The sequence below is a fragment of the Lepisosteus oculatus genome, chromosome 21 (genome assembly GCF_040954835.1).
Source record: "Lepisosteus oculatus isolate fLepOcu1 chromosome 21, fLepOcu1.hap2, whole genome shotgun sequence".
Lineage (NCBI taxonomy): Eukaryota > Metazoa > Chordata > Actinopteri > Semionotiformes > Lepisosteidae > Lepisosteus > Lepisosteus oculatus.
In genome coordinates, this window is record NC_090716.1 from 16370777 (window position 1) to 16388371 (window position 17595).

The following is a 17595-nucleotide window of genomic DNA, read 5'->3' on the forward strand; positions in this document are numbered from 1 at the left end:
TTGTTTTCTTCTGAACTGCTCCTGTCATCAAAATGTTGACATTATGAAAAATGTTTCATTATTATCTTTGGGAGGAAAGCATGGCGGAATTGTTTCAGTTGTTCTCCGAGGCCAGGTCTCCGAGCGACAGAGGGCTGGGCCTGGGCAGGTCTCCGAGTGAGAGAGGCCTGGGCCTGGGCAGGACTGCAATGGGAGACCTCTAGGTAAACCAGCTTGCTGCTCTAGCTTGCTGCACCTGTGTTGTAGGAGGTGCTCAACCTCTGGGTCATTAAAGACACATTTACACTTACTGAGAGCATAGGAGTGTTAGACCATGGTTATATGTGTTGGGTGTAAAACTCTGGTGTACTTTGGTGGTGGTGGTGGAGGGGAGTCCCCATTACCTGTAAAGCGCTTTGAGTGGAGTGTCCAGAAAAGCGCTATATAAGTGTAAGCAATTATTATAATTATTATTATTACGGTCTAAATTCTGATCTGGTTTTAAGCAATATGGACTACATGTTTCCCCTTCATTCAGCTGAATTAAGACACATACTGAAGTTTCTCCTGTCCTCACCTGTTCTGCTGCATAGTGGGGTTGTTTTTCAGTAGAATATAAGAATCTAGTAGAAATTACTCTTGCATGGTCAGACAAATGAATGATTTCTGTCTTGTTTTAGTTGTTTAAAGACACAAATTTGTTTTAGCAAAATTTCAGCATAAAAAAAACCCAAATTATGTTGGGTCATTGCCCAGAATTTATCCAAACAAATCCAGGTGATGAATGACAGATGTACTTTCGACTGCCACACACCTGTTGGATAGTATAAAGCATCATATATTGTACAGGATGTGTCCTGAAGCTGTGGTATAGTGGTATTGTTATTCTCAAGTGATGCGAGAATGCTCCACATGTTCATTTAAGATTCATGTTTTTTTACATCTGAGTAGAAGAAAATATCACGTGGCCTGCTGTTTTATCTGTTGGTATCTTGTTTAAAACCAATACGGGAAATGAAACCTAGGTGGCTTAGCTAGTGAAGACGCTCATTTGGTGAGATTTGCAACAGGGACTCCCATGAACAACTTCCATCACTAGATGCAAACTCTCCTGCAGTGGGAAACATGCTGGATGTTTCAGGAGAAAGCCTGCACAGTCATCATGTTGCTGAGATGGGTGATGTAGCAGTAAAGCCCAAGTAGATAATAGTCAAGGATTCCAAAATGGAAGGGCAAAAAAAAAAAGTGAATGGAAATTAAAAATCAGAATTCTGCAGATTGATCTTTGTGTGTCCTGCGCAGTCGTCATTGTCACACATCTTGGAAGGATGCTAGCAATATTAGCTTTACAGCTCCTAGTTACCAGTAAACTGATTAAATGTGTCAATCATAAGAAATGTTATAATTTAAGATTGATTTTTAAGGTCATGGAGTTGAGGCCAGTTGTTTGAGTTTCCCAAGTCTAGTTTCGTTTTGAGTTTACCCTTTTTCTTCTAGAGTACATTGTGCTTTGCCTGCAAAATATTTGCTTAATAAATAATGAAGTTTTGCTTTTTGCTGCCTTGCTTTCATTACTTGCTTTTTATTGTCTGCGCTGCTGCAGGACAGGGCCTTCAGGCAGTAGGGAACAATGAGCTGTTGTGTCTGCATCATTGTACAATGGATCTGCTGCAAACCCTTACTTCAGAATTGGGTCAGAATTGTAGTCAAGGGGTTGCGAACATACAATTTAGAAACGTATAATAACCAGTCTGTAATTAATACACAAGTAAAGCATTTGCAGTGGTAAAAGCTACCTTTTATCAGTAACTATAGAATTAAGGTTAGAGTCATGGTTTGTATTAGGGATTTGTTACTATCATGCAGTCTATAGCAGAGGTTGGGTATCATCATGTTTATGTCACTCTGTGTGTTCTTTGTAAGTTTCACCCAGAACTGTAGGTTGGGATCTCTGCCTATTGAGAAGTTTTTGTAGGTTTGGCTGTCTTGATGTCTGTTTAGTGTGGTAGATGCAGGATATAGACCGCGCAGCCAGCGAGCATGCTGTCAGGAATGTGCAGAACAGCACTAGAGGCTCTGTCAGGATCCCGGCATCTCTGGGCGGTGGATGCTAGTGCTCATTTCCTTTCGGTTCGCTCTGCCACATCTGCGGATCCCTTTACTGGAGAGAAAGACCCCAGGCGTTTTTTTTTAATCAAGGGGCGGTAAAAGAGGGAATGAATCTGGTGCATTTTACATTTCTTTTTGAAACCATTCTTTTAGATTCTCTGTGTGTATGTGCCAGTATTGCTTTAATAAAAAAGCTGCATCATGGTATTTATCCATGTAGCCTTTTCTTTTCCCTGTTGCTCACTGACCCCAAGCCTTGAGGCTTTGTTTCTCCTTCTTTGTTTTTTCATGTTGGTTCTCTCAGCTGTCAGTGCTTCATATTGAACATCTGCAGGTGGAAACTTACATTGTATCCTTATTTTGTGTTATCTGAACACGCTGGTGAAGGCAGGTTGTAAGAAGGGTCACTGTCTGTGTATGTTTATGTCTCAGCTGGCAGTGTAGGTGCGGTGGTAGCCTGCACAGCTCACATGAGGAAAGGAGAAGATGGAGCTGAGCTGGAGCACGCTGTGGTGTGCAATTATTACTCAACCATATTTACTGGAGATGAAACTTCATCATTGTCTTGCTTGACTGCCATGTGACTGTGAACTTGTAAAAGCTCTGTGCTCCACTGCAGCTCATCATGCGTCTTAGTAATGCTGCACAGATCCCATGCATACACAGGCTGGTGAGAAACAAGGCAACCCTCCTAATCAATCACATGTTGTCCAGAGGAGATGTTGCAGAACTTGATGCGATCAGACACAAGAGATGACAAGAAATGTTTCCTTTTCATTGTCATTTTAGTTAAGAAAGTTTGCTGCAATAATGAGCAACTGTCTGTTAATTTCCAGACTTTGCTACTAGCTTGTTTTTACAACTTTGTTATCCTACACTTTTGCATCAGAATTGTCTGCGCCTTTATTTGTAATTTGTAGATATTTCGCTGGTAGTATGGAGAGTCCAAATGTTTTTTTCAAGGTGAGTTTGGGCTTTTTTCACACACATGGGTGTTCTCACAACCTGGCAATTGTGTTTGAACTGTACAAAACACAAAGAGTGAGCTCGCACAGTTCTCTCTCTCTCTCTCCTTCTTTCTGTGGCAGGGGCAAGGAAGTATAGAGGATGTGAGATATGTTTTATACTTGTGTCCCCACATCCTTTCCCAGTATAGATTATATCCAGGTTATTAACTTCCTGCTTAGCTTTGCCATTGTGCATCCTGTCTGTCTCTGTCACCTTCGCTGCATCTCAGTTCTCTTTACCTGTTGAGGCTGTGGGTCAGGGCTGGGATTTGGAAAAGCGCGTCCTTCTGGCCCGGCTGTCTGTCAGTGAAGTGGATTGGAGCCGTCATCTCTCTGTACCTTCCTTCTCACCAGACACCAAGTATTAAGAGCTGGAGTACTGAGATTAGCTGATTCATCTTGGTTTCAAGTCACGGGCTCTGAGGTGAGATGAGGAAACTGCAACAGCGAAGTGTCATTATTTTCTGCAGACATTGATAATCTTTACTGTATATTTCGCCTTTTCTAAATTCCCATTCATTCCTGTTGGAGGAATAATCCCTGTTGCGATGAGTGTAATACACGTTGTAACATAAATCCTGCACGTACAGTCCTGTGTTTTCGTCAGTTGTGTTTTAAAGAGAAAATTGGATCATATTTTGAAAGAGCTTCTCTTACATACTGTAAGTGCATTCCAAACTCATGTGTCGAGATTGAATTCAAAATGAATTCCAAAGAACTGTGTTAAAAGGGATTGCTTGCAGGCTGGAGTACACACCCTGGTGTGCAGCACAAATGAATTCCTGAAGCCTCACATAGATTATACCGAAACACAAATGTGTTAGTTTTGCAAAATTATCACTTAATGTGGGGGGAATTTAAATCTAAACACAAGGAGGGTATTCATAAAAAAATAATGTGTGCCAAGAGCCGGGTACAGAATGTCACCCCCTTAGAGACCTAGACAGTGTGGAGTACTTCCACTACAAGGGATGTGGTCTTCTGGCATAATGGGGTTCACTGCTGTTTGCTTTGAACCCATGAGTCACAGCTGATCAGATCCCAAAAAAAGAGTCCTGTAACCATCCATCCATTTGATAATAATAAACCATTTATAAAGAAAGGGGGCAAATGTGTTCTATTGCCATATGAGCAGTATTGGAATGGACTGTGGTGGGGAAACATTCTTATATAAACATCGACAACAGGTGTGCCCCACTGGAATGATCCAGTTGTAAGGAAATGAGCAGTTTTGCAAGCAAAGGAGCTTCACAACTCTGCATTTCATTCTCTGTTCTCAAGAGTTTTTTTCTTTTCGGCCTTTGTCTTGTATCCTGATCAGAAACAAGGAAAAAATAATTTAGCAATTTATGGGAGCCTGTAAACAGATTCTGATGAGATGCAACTTACGACAACTGTCCACTATAAATTTGCCTGTGCTCCTCAACCCAAGGTTATGTCATTCTTATTTGTTTTGTATTGCTGTAGCTTACGTTGTTTATGCCCTGGTGCTCCAAAGTTCACTTTTATAAGGGTCTTTTTTATAAGAGCAGCAGTACATTAAGACCAAAGAGACCTTATCTGTGCTTATCAGAATTGATGAAGTATGGAGTGTTGCCTTGAAACATCACATTAATGTAGTCAGAGTTCTTTACTTTGTTAGCCTGTTGTGTCAGATATTGTAGCTCCTGCGTCAGTCGTGATGTCATCGTTGCATTCCTTCTGATGTGTACATCTGTGATACGAGTGTGTTCTTGCAAAAAAGACGGAATTGAAAATGTGCAGTGACTGTGTGCAGATGGATTGCAAAGAATTGTTCCAGTGGCCTTGCAGGACCTCTATCAATGCTTGCCTTTTCTTCCTGGGCCTGCTGTGCTCATCTTCAAGGGCCTGAAACGTGTCTAACTGCAGCTTTCAAGGAAGGATTGACTTTCAGTTAAATAAACAATACTTCTGTGACTAAATAAAATGCACTGTCGCAGGGTTAATAAATTGCTGGAGTTTCCTACCTCTCGTTCATGTTGTAATTATAAATACTTTAAGAAACTATCTGGCTAAATCCCATATGTCAAAAGCGACTCCCTTTTCTTGCCAAAAGGATTGAAGAAACTTTTGAGTTTTGTCTGCAGTTATATTTGCTTAGAGGCAACCATGAATGATATGTGTCTTGAAATGATCAAGATCTGCAGACAGCGGAGGATGTGAAAGTGGGTTCAGCTGAAGTATAATTGGATCAGTTTTACTCTTTTCCTTGGTGTAGCGCAGCTGATAACTCACAGGGGGTCCTGGAGGGCCAGTCTGTCTGGAGTTTTCGAAGTCTCTTTGAAGTAGGAGCATCTAAATAGCAGGGAGAAGTTGTTAAGTTGTTCCCATGAAGCCAATGGTGGGATGATTGAGGTTGTTAAGAGCTGAGTGGGAATGAACCCTGCAGACACACTGGCCCCCTGGGGCCATGGCTGCCTCACCGGTCAATTGCAGAGACTGGAAAACACGCTTGGTTTCTGATCCCGAGGAATAAACGTTCAGTAATACTTTTTCTGAGAAATCAGAAAAATCAGGCATCATCCTGTGTCTAAACGTTATATACTGTACCATTCCTACAGGAGTCCACGCAGATCACTAGAACCTGTGAGTTTACTCTCCCGACAACCACCCTGAGCCCCTATAACTGCACAATACCCCTTCGTTTTAGCACATAACCACTAACTGCACATGCCCATGAACAAACAACAGACGTTTATACAGGACTCGGCGATGTCATTTGGGTCCAACTGCAAGTCATTCTGTAGGGTTTCCGCACGGATTCGTGCTTTTTCAGCTCTTTGGATCATTTGACAATGAGCAGTAAGATCTTTAACAATGCGCAATCTGACATCTGGTGAGGTTACTGATACTGAAATTAGCAACATAAAAAACAATTTTATTCAAACTGTTAAAAGTTTTGATAAACAGAAAATTGCAATGAAAAGAGTTATTTGTCTTGAATCCCCCCAAAATTGTAAGTTGTATTTAATTGGAACTAGTGGTTTGAAGGTTATAGAGGGTTAAAACATACATTTACACTTTTTCTGCAGTTGTTCCACTATTGTAAGATGCAGGTTTTTATAAAACGTGAAATCAGCAGTCTCAGAATTATTTTCTGGGGATGCCAAATTAACCTAATTAATTTCTTACTGAATTTCCTTAGAGACTTTCATGGTTGAATACGCATAACATTTAATTAAGTTTTATCAGTAACAGAACTCTCATTAGAATTATACAGCTAAACAACTCAAAACCTTGGTATCTGACTGAGGGCTTGGCTGGAGTCAGCCATTCCAGTGTAGTCTGCTTCAGTGTTTCACTGCAACCGTACAGGATTCGTAATGTTGAAAATGATGCTGCTATTGATCAAAGAAAGAAATGAGGAGTTGACACTTTCAGAATTTTACAGTACTATGGATTGGAAAGGTCAGTACAAAACATCTGTTAAGGTTGTGCAGCAATATGACATACGAAACTTTGACTAGGAGATTATTAAATAAAAGTGGATATGATGCAATGCCAAAATGCTTTGGTGTCTGTTGTCTGATGCCTGGGGCACAGTCTTAATTGGTTGAGCTTTGAAGTTGCTAGACGTGGTGCGTGGTGGCGGTAAACTAGCAATTGAAAAAGAGGTTTAACTTTATTTTTACAGAAAAACTGAAGCTATATTCAGACTCCCCAAGTTAATAAAGAACGTTACCAATTAAATACAGTACCGTTAAGTGGAGTAAACCTACAACAATTTAAAACATTAAAAGCAGATTAATAATACAGAGTAATAATAAATCTGTACACATCAAACTCCGAGATCTTCAGTGTAACTGCTAACAAGATCTTGCTTTTATTAATGAAACAGCGTAAGAATAAATAAAAAATACAGTGAGGAAAACCTGTGAAATTCGGAAGTGACAACAGAACTGTGTAGTCATGGAGCCCACACGTAGCAGATCAGATCTAAGAACAGGAGTGAAGGAGGTGCTGTGTCATCTGCCTGAAATGATGCACAATCTCCTCTCTGCCACAAACGTCCTCGGTCATGAGCCTCTTTTCATCCTGAGGTCTGTCCAGGGTCCCAACTCAGACCCCTGTCATCGGCTTTTTATACGTCGCTTCCACAGCATGGCATGGTGGCACAGTGGCCAGCATTGCTACCTTGCAAAGCAGGGGCTCTGGGTTCAATTCCTGGGGCTCTGTATGTGTGGAGTTTGCATGTTCTTCCCATGTTAATTTGGGTTTCATCCATGCGCTCTGGTTTTCTCCCACAGTCCAAAGACATATTGGTAGCTTAATTGGCTGGCGCCCCCTCCAGGCCGTGCCCTGCCTTGCCCCTGTTGCTTGTCAGGACAGGCTCTGCCTTCCCTGCGACCCTGAATAGCACAAAGCAGTTAGAAAATGGGTGGATGGAAGATTACCACTGTATATACAGTAGTAAAAGTTTTGAATGCAATTCCACTCATTTCTCTTTTTTTCAATTTAATAACAACACGACTCTTTCTTACTTTAATACAGATGGGTGGTTCTCTCTCTCCCAGTATGGCAAATTTTTGGTGCAAGTAGTTAAAAGTAAATTATTCCTTTTAAAAACAATTATATGTGTATCAAAAAAAATCTCAAATAAAGATTGTAAGGTGAAAAGAGAATTTGTCCTTGGAAAACAGTGCTTTGGCATACTTTCCTCTTAAACTGCATTTCCACTGGAGCGAAGGAAACATCCAGAAAAACTACGATAACTTCAGATTCTGTCTGAGGTTTGTGAGGTAATTTCACACTCTTTATCACTTGTGTGTTTGTATAACAGCATAAAGCATGGTGATTGCAGTGGTGGAAACATTGGAGAACATTGCATGTCATCTGTTATTCCTGGGTTTTTGTATTGTTAGTGGAAAGGCAGTCTGCCCTATCTCTAGAAACAAAACAAATTTATCTTTCTTTCATACAACAGCCACAGAAGTCACATTGAATGGAGTTGTTTTCTTAAGGAACCCAGAAGTGACCTTGAAGAACAGAGCTTTATGAAGGAAATGTGAATGATATCAGTTGGACCGGTTTCCCAGCTGAGGTGTGCCAACAGCACTTTTCTACTGCAGGGAGGTTGAATGTTATTGATTAGTTGGTGTTGATATGGTTTCTTTATGAATAAGGCCACCCAGTCAACCTTTTTGTTTCTAATGACTCCTTAAAGTTGCAAGTTTTCCATTGCTTTTAAAATTTTCTTTTTACTATAAAAGGTCCCTAAGTGATGTCTTTTGTATGTGCAAGTGTGTTAAACAACAGATGCCAAATGATAAAAAATTGCTCTAATTATGTTTTGTGTAATATCTCTCCTCACACGTCATTGTGGTTCTGTGATGTGCTGAAGATAACTTGGTTTAACACCAACAGTTGTTGATGCATTGCACTGCATTAACCTTTTACCCTTCACTTGCATAGAAAAAGCAGGTTAAAATGCCCTTGTAATCTCTTCTGTCATATTTCAAGGGAGAGCATGAGTTGGTAAATTCTGTTGGTCACTTACTGGGCTGAATATTAAATTGTTAATTTAATTTTGGATCTTGGCCATTCATCTAGGGTGGCATGGTGGTGCAGTGGCCTGGCATGGCTCAGCCGCGCAGTGCTGGGGCCCTGGGTTCAGTTTTGGACCTTAGATGCTGTCTGTGTGGAGTTTGTATTTTCTACCCACGTTTGAATGGGTTTTCTTCAGGAGCTCCAGTTTCCTCCCACAGTCCAAAGACATACTGGTGGGATAAATGGCTAATGGGAAAACTGGCCTGTGTGTGTGTGTGTGTGTGTGTGTGTGTGTGTGTGTGTGTGTGTGTGTGTCTGTCCTGTGATGGACTGGCGTTCATCCAGGGTGTATCCTGCCTTGTGCCTGTTGCATGCTGGGATAGTCTCCGGCTCCCCCATGACCCTGAATTGTATGGAGCGTCAGTTGCAGTGTGGAATAGTTATGGCTCCTGTAACATAGCTAAAGAGACGGGAGGGGTGGACAGCCCACCATCATTCCAATGAATGAAGGAGCTCTGTCGGCGTTGTCACAAGGGATTAGGGAAGTAGATAATGACAGGGAAGAGATGACTTTTCATTATATAAGCGGAGTAAAGTCAGACCAACATTGTCAATGTTAAAGTCATGAGTGAGGCACAAGTCTCGATCAGCTTTTTATTCCTGACCTCTGGCCAAACAATATCCAGTGGCCGAGTTGTTAGCTTCAGGATTGCTGCTTCCCAGAGTGCAGCTTGTAGGGTTCAGCTTCTTGTGCACAGGGAGGGAAGGGGAAAACACAGGACAGAGGAACCGGAAGCTGATTGCATGCCCGGAAGTCTGGGGTGTCATGAGCAGATCCTTAATCTACATGCTACCCCTGAAAACAATCTGTTGTACTCTAGAGCCACAACTGGAAGGTAGCAGGTTCAAATCCACACAGTGGACATTGCTGTTATTCTCTGAAACAAGGTATTTTATCCCACTTATGTGAGTGAATTGTGACCACTCAATCCTACAAAAACCAAGACTGGCTTTCAGGTATGAGTATGGACGTTACTCTCATTAATTATATGGCTGTAGGATCGAGCATGGACGTTACTCTTATTTACTATGTAGTTGTACAGAAATAGTTTAAAATGCCATACCATAAGTGCATCTGCTCCTGACACCGCTGATATCCAGAATCATCTGCATGTTCAGACAGCTTTTAACTGCTCAGCATGTAACTGTACGCAATGGGGCAGAAATTCCTAAAAGCCTAAAACATTCCTTTCTATGTCCTCACAGGTTTTGATAACTCTAGGGGCTTCTTCAGCATGTACAGATTAGCATTTAGGTTGTGACTTTAGACCATGGGTTTTTTGTAAGGTTGTTGTAAATAGTCTGGGAAAATCTGGTGTCTGTTTTATAAGGGTTGGCAGCTGTTAAAGGAAATGATGCATATCGCAGGAATATTTGTTATTTCTTAAATTAAAATTCAGGTAAAATGTTATTTTAATTAAATATAATTAAAATGATTATGTATTTAGAGCTCCAGCTGCTTTCTTTAGGTTTTCCTACAAATTGCTGTTGCTGTCCATCCATCTATTTTCTATCCATCTCTTCCAGTTCAGGGCTGGGGGGAGCTGGAGTCTGTCTGGGCAAGCAGGGGCACAAAGCAGGACACACCCTGGACTGGATGCCAGTTTATCGCAGGGAAGACAAATCCAGATGCAAACACGCGCACACGCACACGAGGGCCAGTTTTCTAGAAGCCAGTTAACCTTTTTGGACTGTAAGAATGAGCTAGATCACCTGGAGAAAACCCCACATGAAATGGGAAAGTACACACATACTCAAAGCAGATGGCACCCCAGGAATTCAACCCACAGGGATGGCTTGGGGGATCTTTACTGTAGGTGACCCCATGAGAAGGGGATGCACGAAAGTAAAAAGATTTCAGTATAATGGTAGCACAAAAAAAGTGGACCTACTTGTGTGATTTAAAACCCCGAGAGTAAGTTCCATCACACATCTAACTGAGTATTCTCTCTGGATTCGCAGGGGAAATGTGCAGGAGCCAGAGGTTTCTGGACTCCTGTGACTACCTGTTTGAACTTTGAGTTTGCTTCAGAGCAAATTTAGAGCATGTGCAACTCCAGCCCATGTTCAGGAACAAAACACTTATGTAACAGTGGTGAAGGAATATAGTATACTGTGTCAAAAGAAATTGCAAACTTTTTCTGCAAGAGACATGATAATGCAGAAGGGAATGGTAAGTTGGTATCAAGTTTAATATGACGAACATATTAAATCATTGGTTTACAGAATCTGGATTTTTCCAAGGAAGAAAAGCAGTTTCCAAGACTTCTAACAGTAATATTTGCTGACTAGAGTGAAAAATGCTGATTCCAATGCTGGGCATATTGAATAATTGCTGGGTCTAACAGAGAACCCACTCAGACAGCTGACAGGCAGGTGACACTCTAGATGAGAAGCCCCATGCACACTTCAGGACTTAGCTTTGGCAGCATGTCTGTGCTCAGTGGGAAGAAACCAGAACACCCAGCAAAAACCTACACAGCCACTGGGTGAACATGCACACTCAACCTGGAAATACCCCAGAGCAGAATCAAGCCCAGGACCCAGGAACCGCGAGACAGCAGCACCCAGGGCTATGGCACCTCCTGGGAGGCAAGGGGAGGGACTTCCTTTTCTTAGTCTTGCCCCAGAGTGAATAACGGTGATACGTCCTTAGACTGATGAAGTTTTTTAAAGGAAATTGAAGCGCTGTATACTTTTTCTGCCTACAAGCTGAGTTAAAAAGACAAAATGACAATGCCAGGAGGACAAGGGAGACCGCCTTTCTGACCTGAGTTCATGATCCCTGTAAGTGAAGGAATAAAGAATAATCTACTCAAGAGGCCAACAGCCACAGAGTAGGATGGAGTCTGCCCATATCGCTTGTTGTAGAGAGCCCTGTTCTCCAGCAAAGGAGGAAACTGTTCAGAAGGTTTTAAAACTGTTTAAACATCATCTTTATGAAGGCTTTAGGAAAGAGCAGACTCTTGATCCTGAACAGCAAAATGCCAGAGTTGCATTGCTTATCAACAAATCAAATACGAGGGATATATGGTTGGTAGAATAGAGAAGGAGCTGAAACTGGATAAAGTAGCAGATAAAAAAATGGCCTTAGCTGAAGGTTAAAAGTCACAAACTATTGTGTTAAGGTCTCATAGACTATTATTGCCATTGTGCTTTACAACTCCCAGATTTGTGGAAAATTTTGCGCCTAATGTAGCGGGAGGAACCTCAGAGGTTTAAATAGCTTTTGCAAATGTTTTTCTAAAAGGATCCTGTTTGGTACAGACATACCTGAGACAGGTTTGGGGCTGAGCTATCTCAACTTTGGGATGGAAAAGAACTCCCTGTGCTGTGATTGAACCATAAATTAATTCTGAGAGAAGAGAACTGCATTGTGATTGATAGGTACAGTAACTGTTTGAACTGGCAGTGGAGGAGTTAGGTGTAGATTGTGCCACTCTGACCTGGATGAGGTTAAATAAAGAAAAAAATGCCTGAATAACCTGGTGGTTTGTTGCTCTAAAAGCCTTCAGGTTTTCTGTTGAACAGTGCTCTCTTGGTAGGGGTGCACTACTGTGCTGTGACTGTGTCCTCATCCTGGGTATTGGGTTGGGTGCTGGGATGTGTAACATACTAGCTGTCTCTGATCTGTCTTGTTGGTTTAGGCAACTGGAGAGCGGCTTAGGGACAGACGAGAGAATATTATACAAGAGACATTTGCACACACATTGGATACAAGTTTTTCCAAATTATATTTTAAATTGGTAGAGGACACAGGAGAAGGAGGTTCTTGTGAAAACCGGTTTTAGTAATGGGCTGTCACCAAAGGGAGTACTGCACCTCCTTAGCCTATGAATGTTTAGCTGCCAGCAGTGAGCTCACTCTCCAGGGAGCTGGTACTTCTCTGGGGAAGGAGGCAGAGCCAGTCTTGGCTAAATATGTCCCATTGCAGTTTTGAAAACAGGGGAAACCAGGTGGCGCAAATTGGGTCATGGATCAGATTAGGGAGAAAAGGAGGTAGTTCTGTCATTCAGGGACTGGTCTCGCCTCATCCCTTACCAAGGTTTTCCCTGTACTGAAATATAGACGTGTATTTTTCACTCAAAGACACAGCTGATGAGTTAATGTGTGTAAATCTTTCTCTGCCACGCCACTGGCTGGGAGGATCTGCCACCATGCGACAACTTTCTTAACTTAAACTTGATTAACTTGTTTCTCTTCCACAAAACTTCAGTGTGAAACACTGAGGGAGCTCTGCTCCTGTTTCTGAGCGCAGCACTTCACAATGCCTGCTGTTAGGTGAATGGCCATTAATGGAATCGGCCATTTTTATTGCTTCCTTAAGCACAGTCATAAAATTAGGGGGAGTATTCTTGTATCTGAAAGCTACAAGGGAAATGAAGCAGTGATTCCAAATGAAGTTATTGCCAGCTGTCTGGGGTATCTTTTGTTTAACGTTTGCTATTTCTGTTATATAGTCTGCACCATCACTTGCAATTCCTTTGCAATTTGACCAGTTAAGTCTTTGAATAGTTGTTCTGTTCTTCGGATGTCTGTCCTCTTGTTGGTTCTGTTAGACAACACTGCGAATCCTGCATGAGGTCAATTTGAAATATCAGTTTTTCAGTTTGATACTCCCTATATGATTAACCAAGTACACGACTGAGCTTCTAAAATCTGTACAATATTACTTATTGGCCAAGGCTTGATGTTATTACTAAGAGGTGCAAGACGCTAGAAAAATAAAGTGCTGGCACACTGTATGGACCTTTTTCTCTTGTTAACATAGAGCCAAATAATATGCCACTTGTGCCTTATCTTTCAAAGTAGTGGACTAAGAAGTTGTGCTGATAACGTTAGTTTCCGTTTCTTTCTTTGACAGTATTCGAGAGACTTACTCCAAATTTTCTGTATTTTGCTTCTTTTCTTCTTTACTGTGTTTACTGAGCATGGAGGGAAGTTGTGAGACAGCCTTTATTGTGCAGCTCATCCTGCTATCTTCAGTACAAGCTGTCGTATTTTTCCATTGCATTTTGTAGCAATGGAGATCATATCCATCTTTGATCAAAGTAATAATAATAATAATAATAATAATAATAATAATAATAATAGGGATACATTGCATTTCACTGAGCTGGATTGCCAAACCAAAACACATTCACCAAATTCCCCAACCTTAAAACCTTGTTCCATAACTTGGTTCCATACTCCTGCACAATAAGGAGGTGTCGCAGCACCAGCCTGCTCCAGAGAATGTGGACAGCTTGCGGAGACAAAGAAGCCTCTGTTGTAACACAGAAGAAAAATCTGCAAGAATCTGTGGCCTGAGCAGAAAAATCTTTACAGATCCTTGTAAACGTCTTTGGAAATCCCACGGGACAGATCCTCGAGGACTCATTTTACAGGAAAAATAATAGGAAATTCGAGCGAAATTTTGAACCACAGGGACATTTAAGGTGTCCTCACAGGTCATGCAATATTTATTTTGTGCAGATTTCCTCAACCTTAAAGATGCTATTACTGAGACTAAAATAGCTGATGATGAACTGACCTGATCTGTTGAAACAATTGAAGCTGTTTACACTTTTTTTCATGTCATTCGACACCCCTGGGGTGTCTGGAATTTGTTCCATTCTATCTTTAAGTACCAACCACTTCAGGCCGTGACGCTGAAATCACAGCTGTAGCACCTGTGGTTCATGGGGCAAAACAACCATTCAACTGCTTTGATTGAGAAAAATCTCTGGGCCCCTATGAGGGACCCTTGTACATAGGAGACATTCCTGCTGCTTCTTTGTCTTCAGTACAGCAACACTGTTCACTCAGAAGTAAGGGCACACAATCTGGTAGTGGAAAAAAGGTGGTAAAAATCCACAAAAAATGAAGCAATTTCAACATAATGCTCACAAAGAATTTTTTTAAGGTTAAGATCTCTGAATATGTTTGGTGCTTCCTCTGAGCAAAAAAAGATAAACATTCTTCTTCTGTTGTCTTATTTTGCTTCTTTTTGCTCTGTATAGAAACATTTTGTCTATAGTAAGAAGATGAGAGAGTTTTTCTCATTTACCATGAGGATGAAAAATATGTTTTTGGGTTAAGCTTTCATAGGGTTGGGTGAAATCATATACAGGTGTTAAGGTAAGTTGTTGCAGTCAATCAGAGTGAGCTGTGCTTGCAGCAGGAAATTTACATTGTATAGATACACATTTCACAGGAATTCCTTGGATTCCCATAATGCACAGCTTTCTGTACCAATTGGCTCTCAATGTTGGTACCAATGTTGGTACAGGTCAGTACGTGTAGGTGCTGTCATGTGCATCAGTATGTGGCCAATGAGAAACAATCTAATGACCATCTGGGAGAGATCCCGTCTGGCTCAAGATTGGCTGTCAGAATCACGTGACTTCAGACACATTTCTGAGTCCGATTCAAGTGCTTAAAATAGCAAACTAATAAGGTAGTTTCCTTTCCGGTGAAAACTCCTAAAGCGGTGCTTTTGAGCTTCCGATGCACCTGTTTGCAATGTTAGAGCTATGAACAACAAATTCAGAACCTCCATGAGCACTTGCTACAGTATGGTAGCGTGTATTTTGTATGATGCCTGTATGAAAGGACTGAGCTCATCTGCTCTCAATCTTGTGTAATGTGCTGAAATGTCGAATACACCGAATGTGATGTTTGATGGGTCACGTTTATATTTAAAGAGAGGTGAGACGGTTGCTGAAACCACATGGATCTGTTCCAGGTTCATCATATAGTCTGGCTAGGGAGGTATTATCTAAGTCCTCATACCAACTGCTGAATATAGGATCCTTATCTGAATGTACTGGAATTCCAGACAGTCTATAATGTTGACAGTATCTTCTGCAGAGAAAATGGCAGGCTCTGTGCCAGCTCAACTGAAGTATCTTCTTTAACCCATAAAACGTTGTCTTCACCTATTTAAGTCTAAAACCAAAGACTTTGTACAGAGTACAGGAATGTACAACCAATAATGAAAAAAATGTTTGAATGATAGCTGCTCTAAGGTAAATAGTAATAGTAATGTCATATTTAATCTTTACATACGAAAACGGAGAAGGCTTCCAGGTGACTTGAGACATCGGGGATAACTTTCTTGATGCAGTAACAACAATCTTACTCCATTTCTGCATTTGCCCTGCTTCATTCTCAGCAGGGTTAATTATTAGTCAGCCTGCAAAGTTTTTTTTATTTCAGGTATTTCAGTCTCACTTACCTGAATTGCACCAGGTTTATGCAGGTTAGGTTATGTGTAAATATGCATTTTTGTGCTTCATAAAGTTCAAGTCTCGTAGCTGCTCAACCAGCTATGAGTAGGCTTCTAAATTATAATTACCAGCAAAGATAACTTTAACAGTTTAACAGTAGTGTTAATCTGAAGGTTTAACTCAGTGGGTATCTTGTTTTTCACTCCCTTCAGATCAGATAGAGCTACAGTGTAATTTTACTTTTTCGGGGATGTTTTCTGTAGGAAGATGTTTTCTTCTCCTCTGAACATTCTGACGGTGCTTAATAACTCATTTTAAGCTTACCTTGGAGACACGATAATGTTTCTTATCTTGGTGAAAATATTTTGTTTAGAATTTCTTCTGCACTACCAGTCTGTTAATACCAGATCATTCGTTTTGTGGTGGAAGATGTTCTAATGTTGTCTGAATAAAAACTGCACATACTGCACACAGAGATGGAGACTCTGTCCTCAGTATCACAATCGATTCAATATAATTTGCTCTAAACTCCTCTTTATACTGAGGCCGAATCATATTTCACTACAAATTATTGGTCTTTTATTAGGTAGGCGCTGTGATAAAGTTTTGCATTCTTTTGTTTTATGTCATGTTGGCCAAGTGCAGAATGTTACGGAATCCAAACCAATTTCAATGGAATGCTCTGACTGAGCCACATCCCCTTTTCAGAAATTAGGAAACCTGCTTCCTGTTCATCATCCTGTTTGAAACGCTGCCTTGCTGGAGTTGCGCACCTGTACACATGTGGAGGCATTTAAATTGTCCATCTGTCAATAAAAATATATCCATTAACATCTTTGATTGTACCGCATGTTTTTTAATTCTTCACATACATATACTTCCAATTGTACATAGTCCAATCAGGCCACTCGTTAGCTCAGTTATGGCTTCTATGAGATGGTTCAGAGGTGCTGGAAAGGTCTGGGTGCGTATCACTGCATAGTGATGCAAGACCTTGAAGAAGGTTCGTGACACATTAGTTGACATTAGAAGCGTTTTGAGAAGAAAAGTGTTCAATGTGATGTAAATTTTCTATGTCTTGATCAAGTAAAGATCAAGATCATATGAATGATTTTTCTGCAAGTACATGCATTAAGGTTGCTTCAGAAAGAGTAAGATACAGATTGCTTCAAATGGTCTAACTGGGTGTGTAGCTGTTTGGAAACGTTTACAGAGAAGAGGCAACCAAATAAAAAGATGTAAATGGGGAACAGAAATGTACTAAAGGGATGAATAAACTTGGAAAAGGTCTTTATAGAAAAGTCCAAGCTTGAGGAGTTTGGAAGCAATGGCAGTTTGTGTGACGGTGGACTAGACAACAGTACAGTAAATACAGTAAATAAATTTGATCTACCCTGCCACCGCCTCAGGAACACATCTCATTGGACAGCGATTCACCTTCATACACAACAGTGACCCCAAGCATGTAATACCAGCCTGTCTGGAACATGAAGACACTGACGGATCACTCACCAAGTCCTGATAAGAGCAGCATTGAGGCCATCGGGGAATACATGCTTACTGAGAGATCTGAATGGCAACCAACCAATTTGGATGACCTGTGGTAAATGTTACAGGATATTTACAACAATATTCCTCAGTCCTTCATTTATAGACTGCACAGGAGCATGAAAACAAGAATTAAGTATTTGTGCAAAGCAAGGAATAACGTTCATGTTCTA

General features: G+C 41.0%; 1 protein-coding gene across 2 annotated transcripts in view; it reads left to right on the plus strand.

Moving 5' to 3' along the window:
• The window catches only part of kcnq1.1 (potassium voltage-gated channel, KQT-like subfamily, member 1.1), a 282710-nt gene that overhangs the window by 11699 nt on the left and 253416 nt on the right, over positions 1–17595 (plus strand). The gene's annotated exons all lie outside the window — the stretch shown is intronic.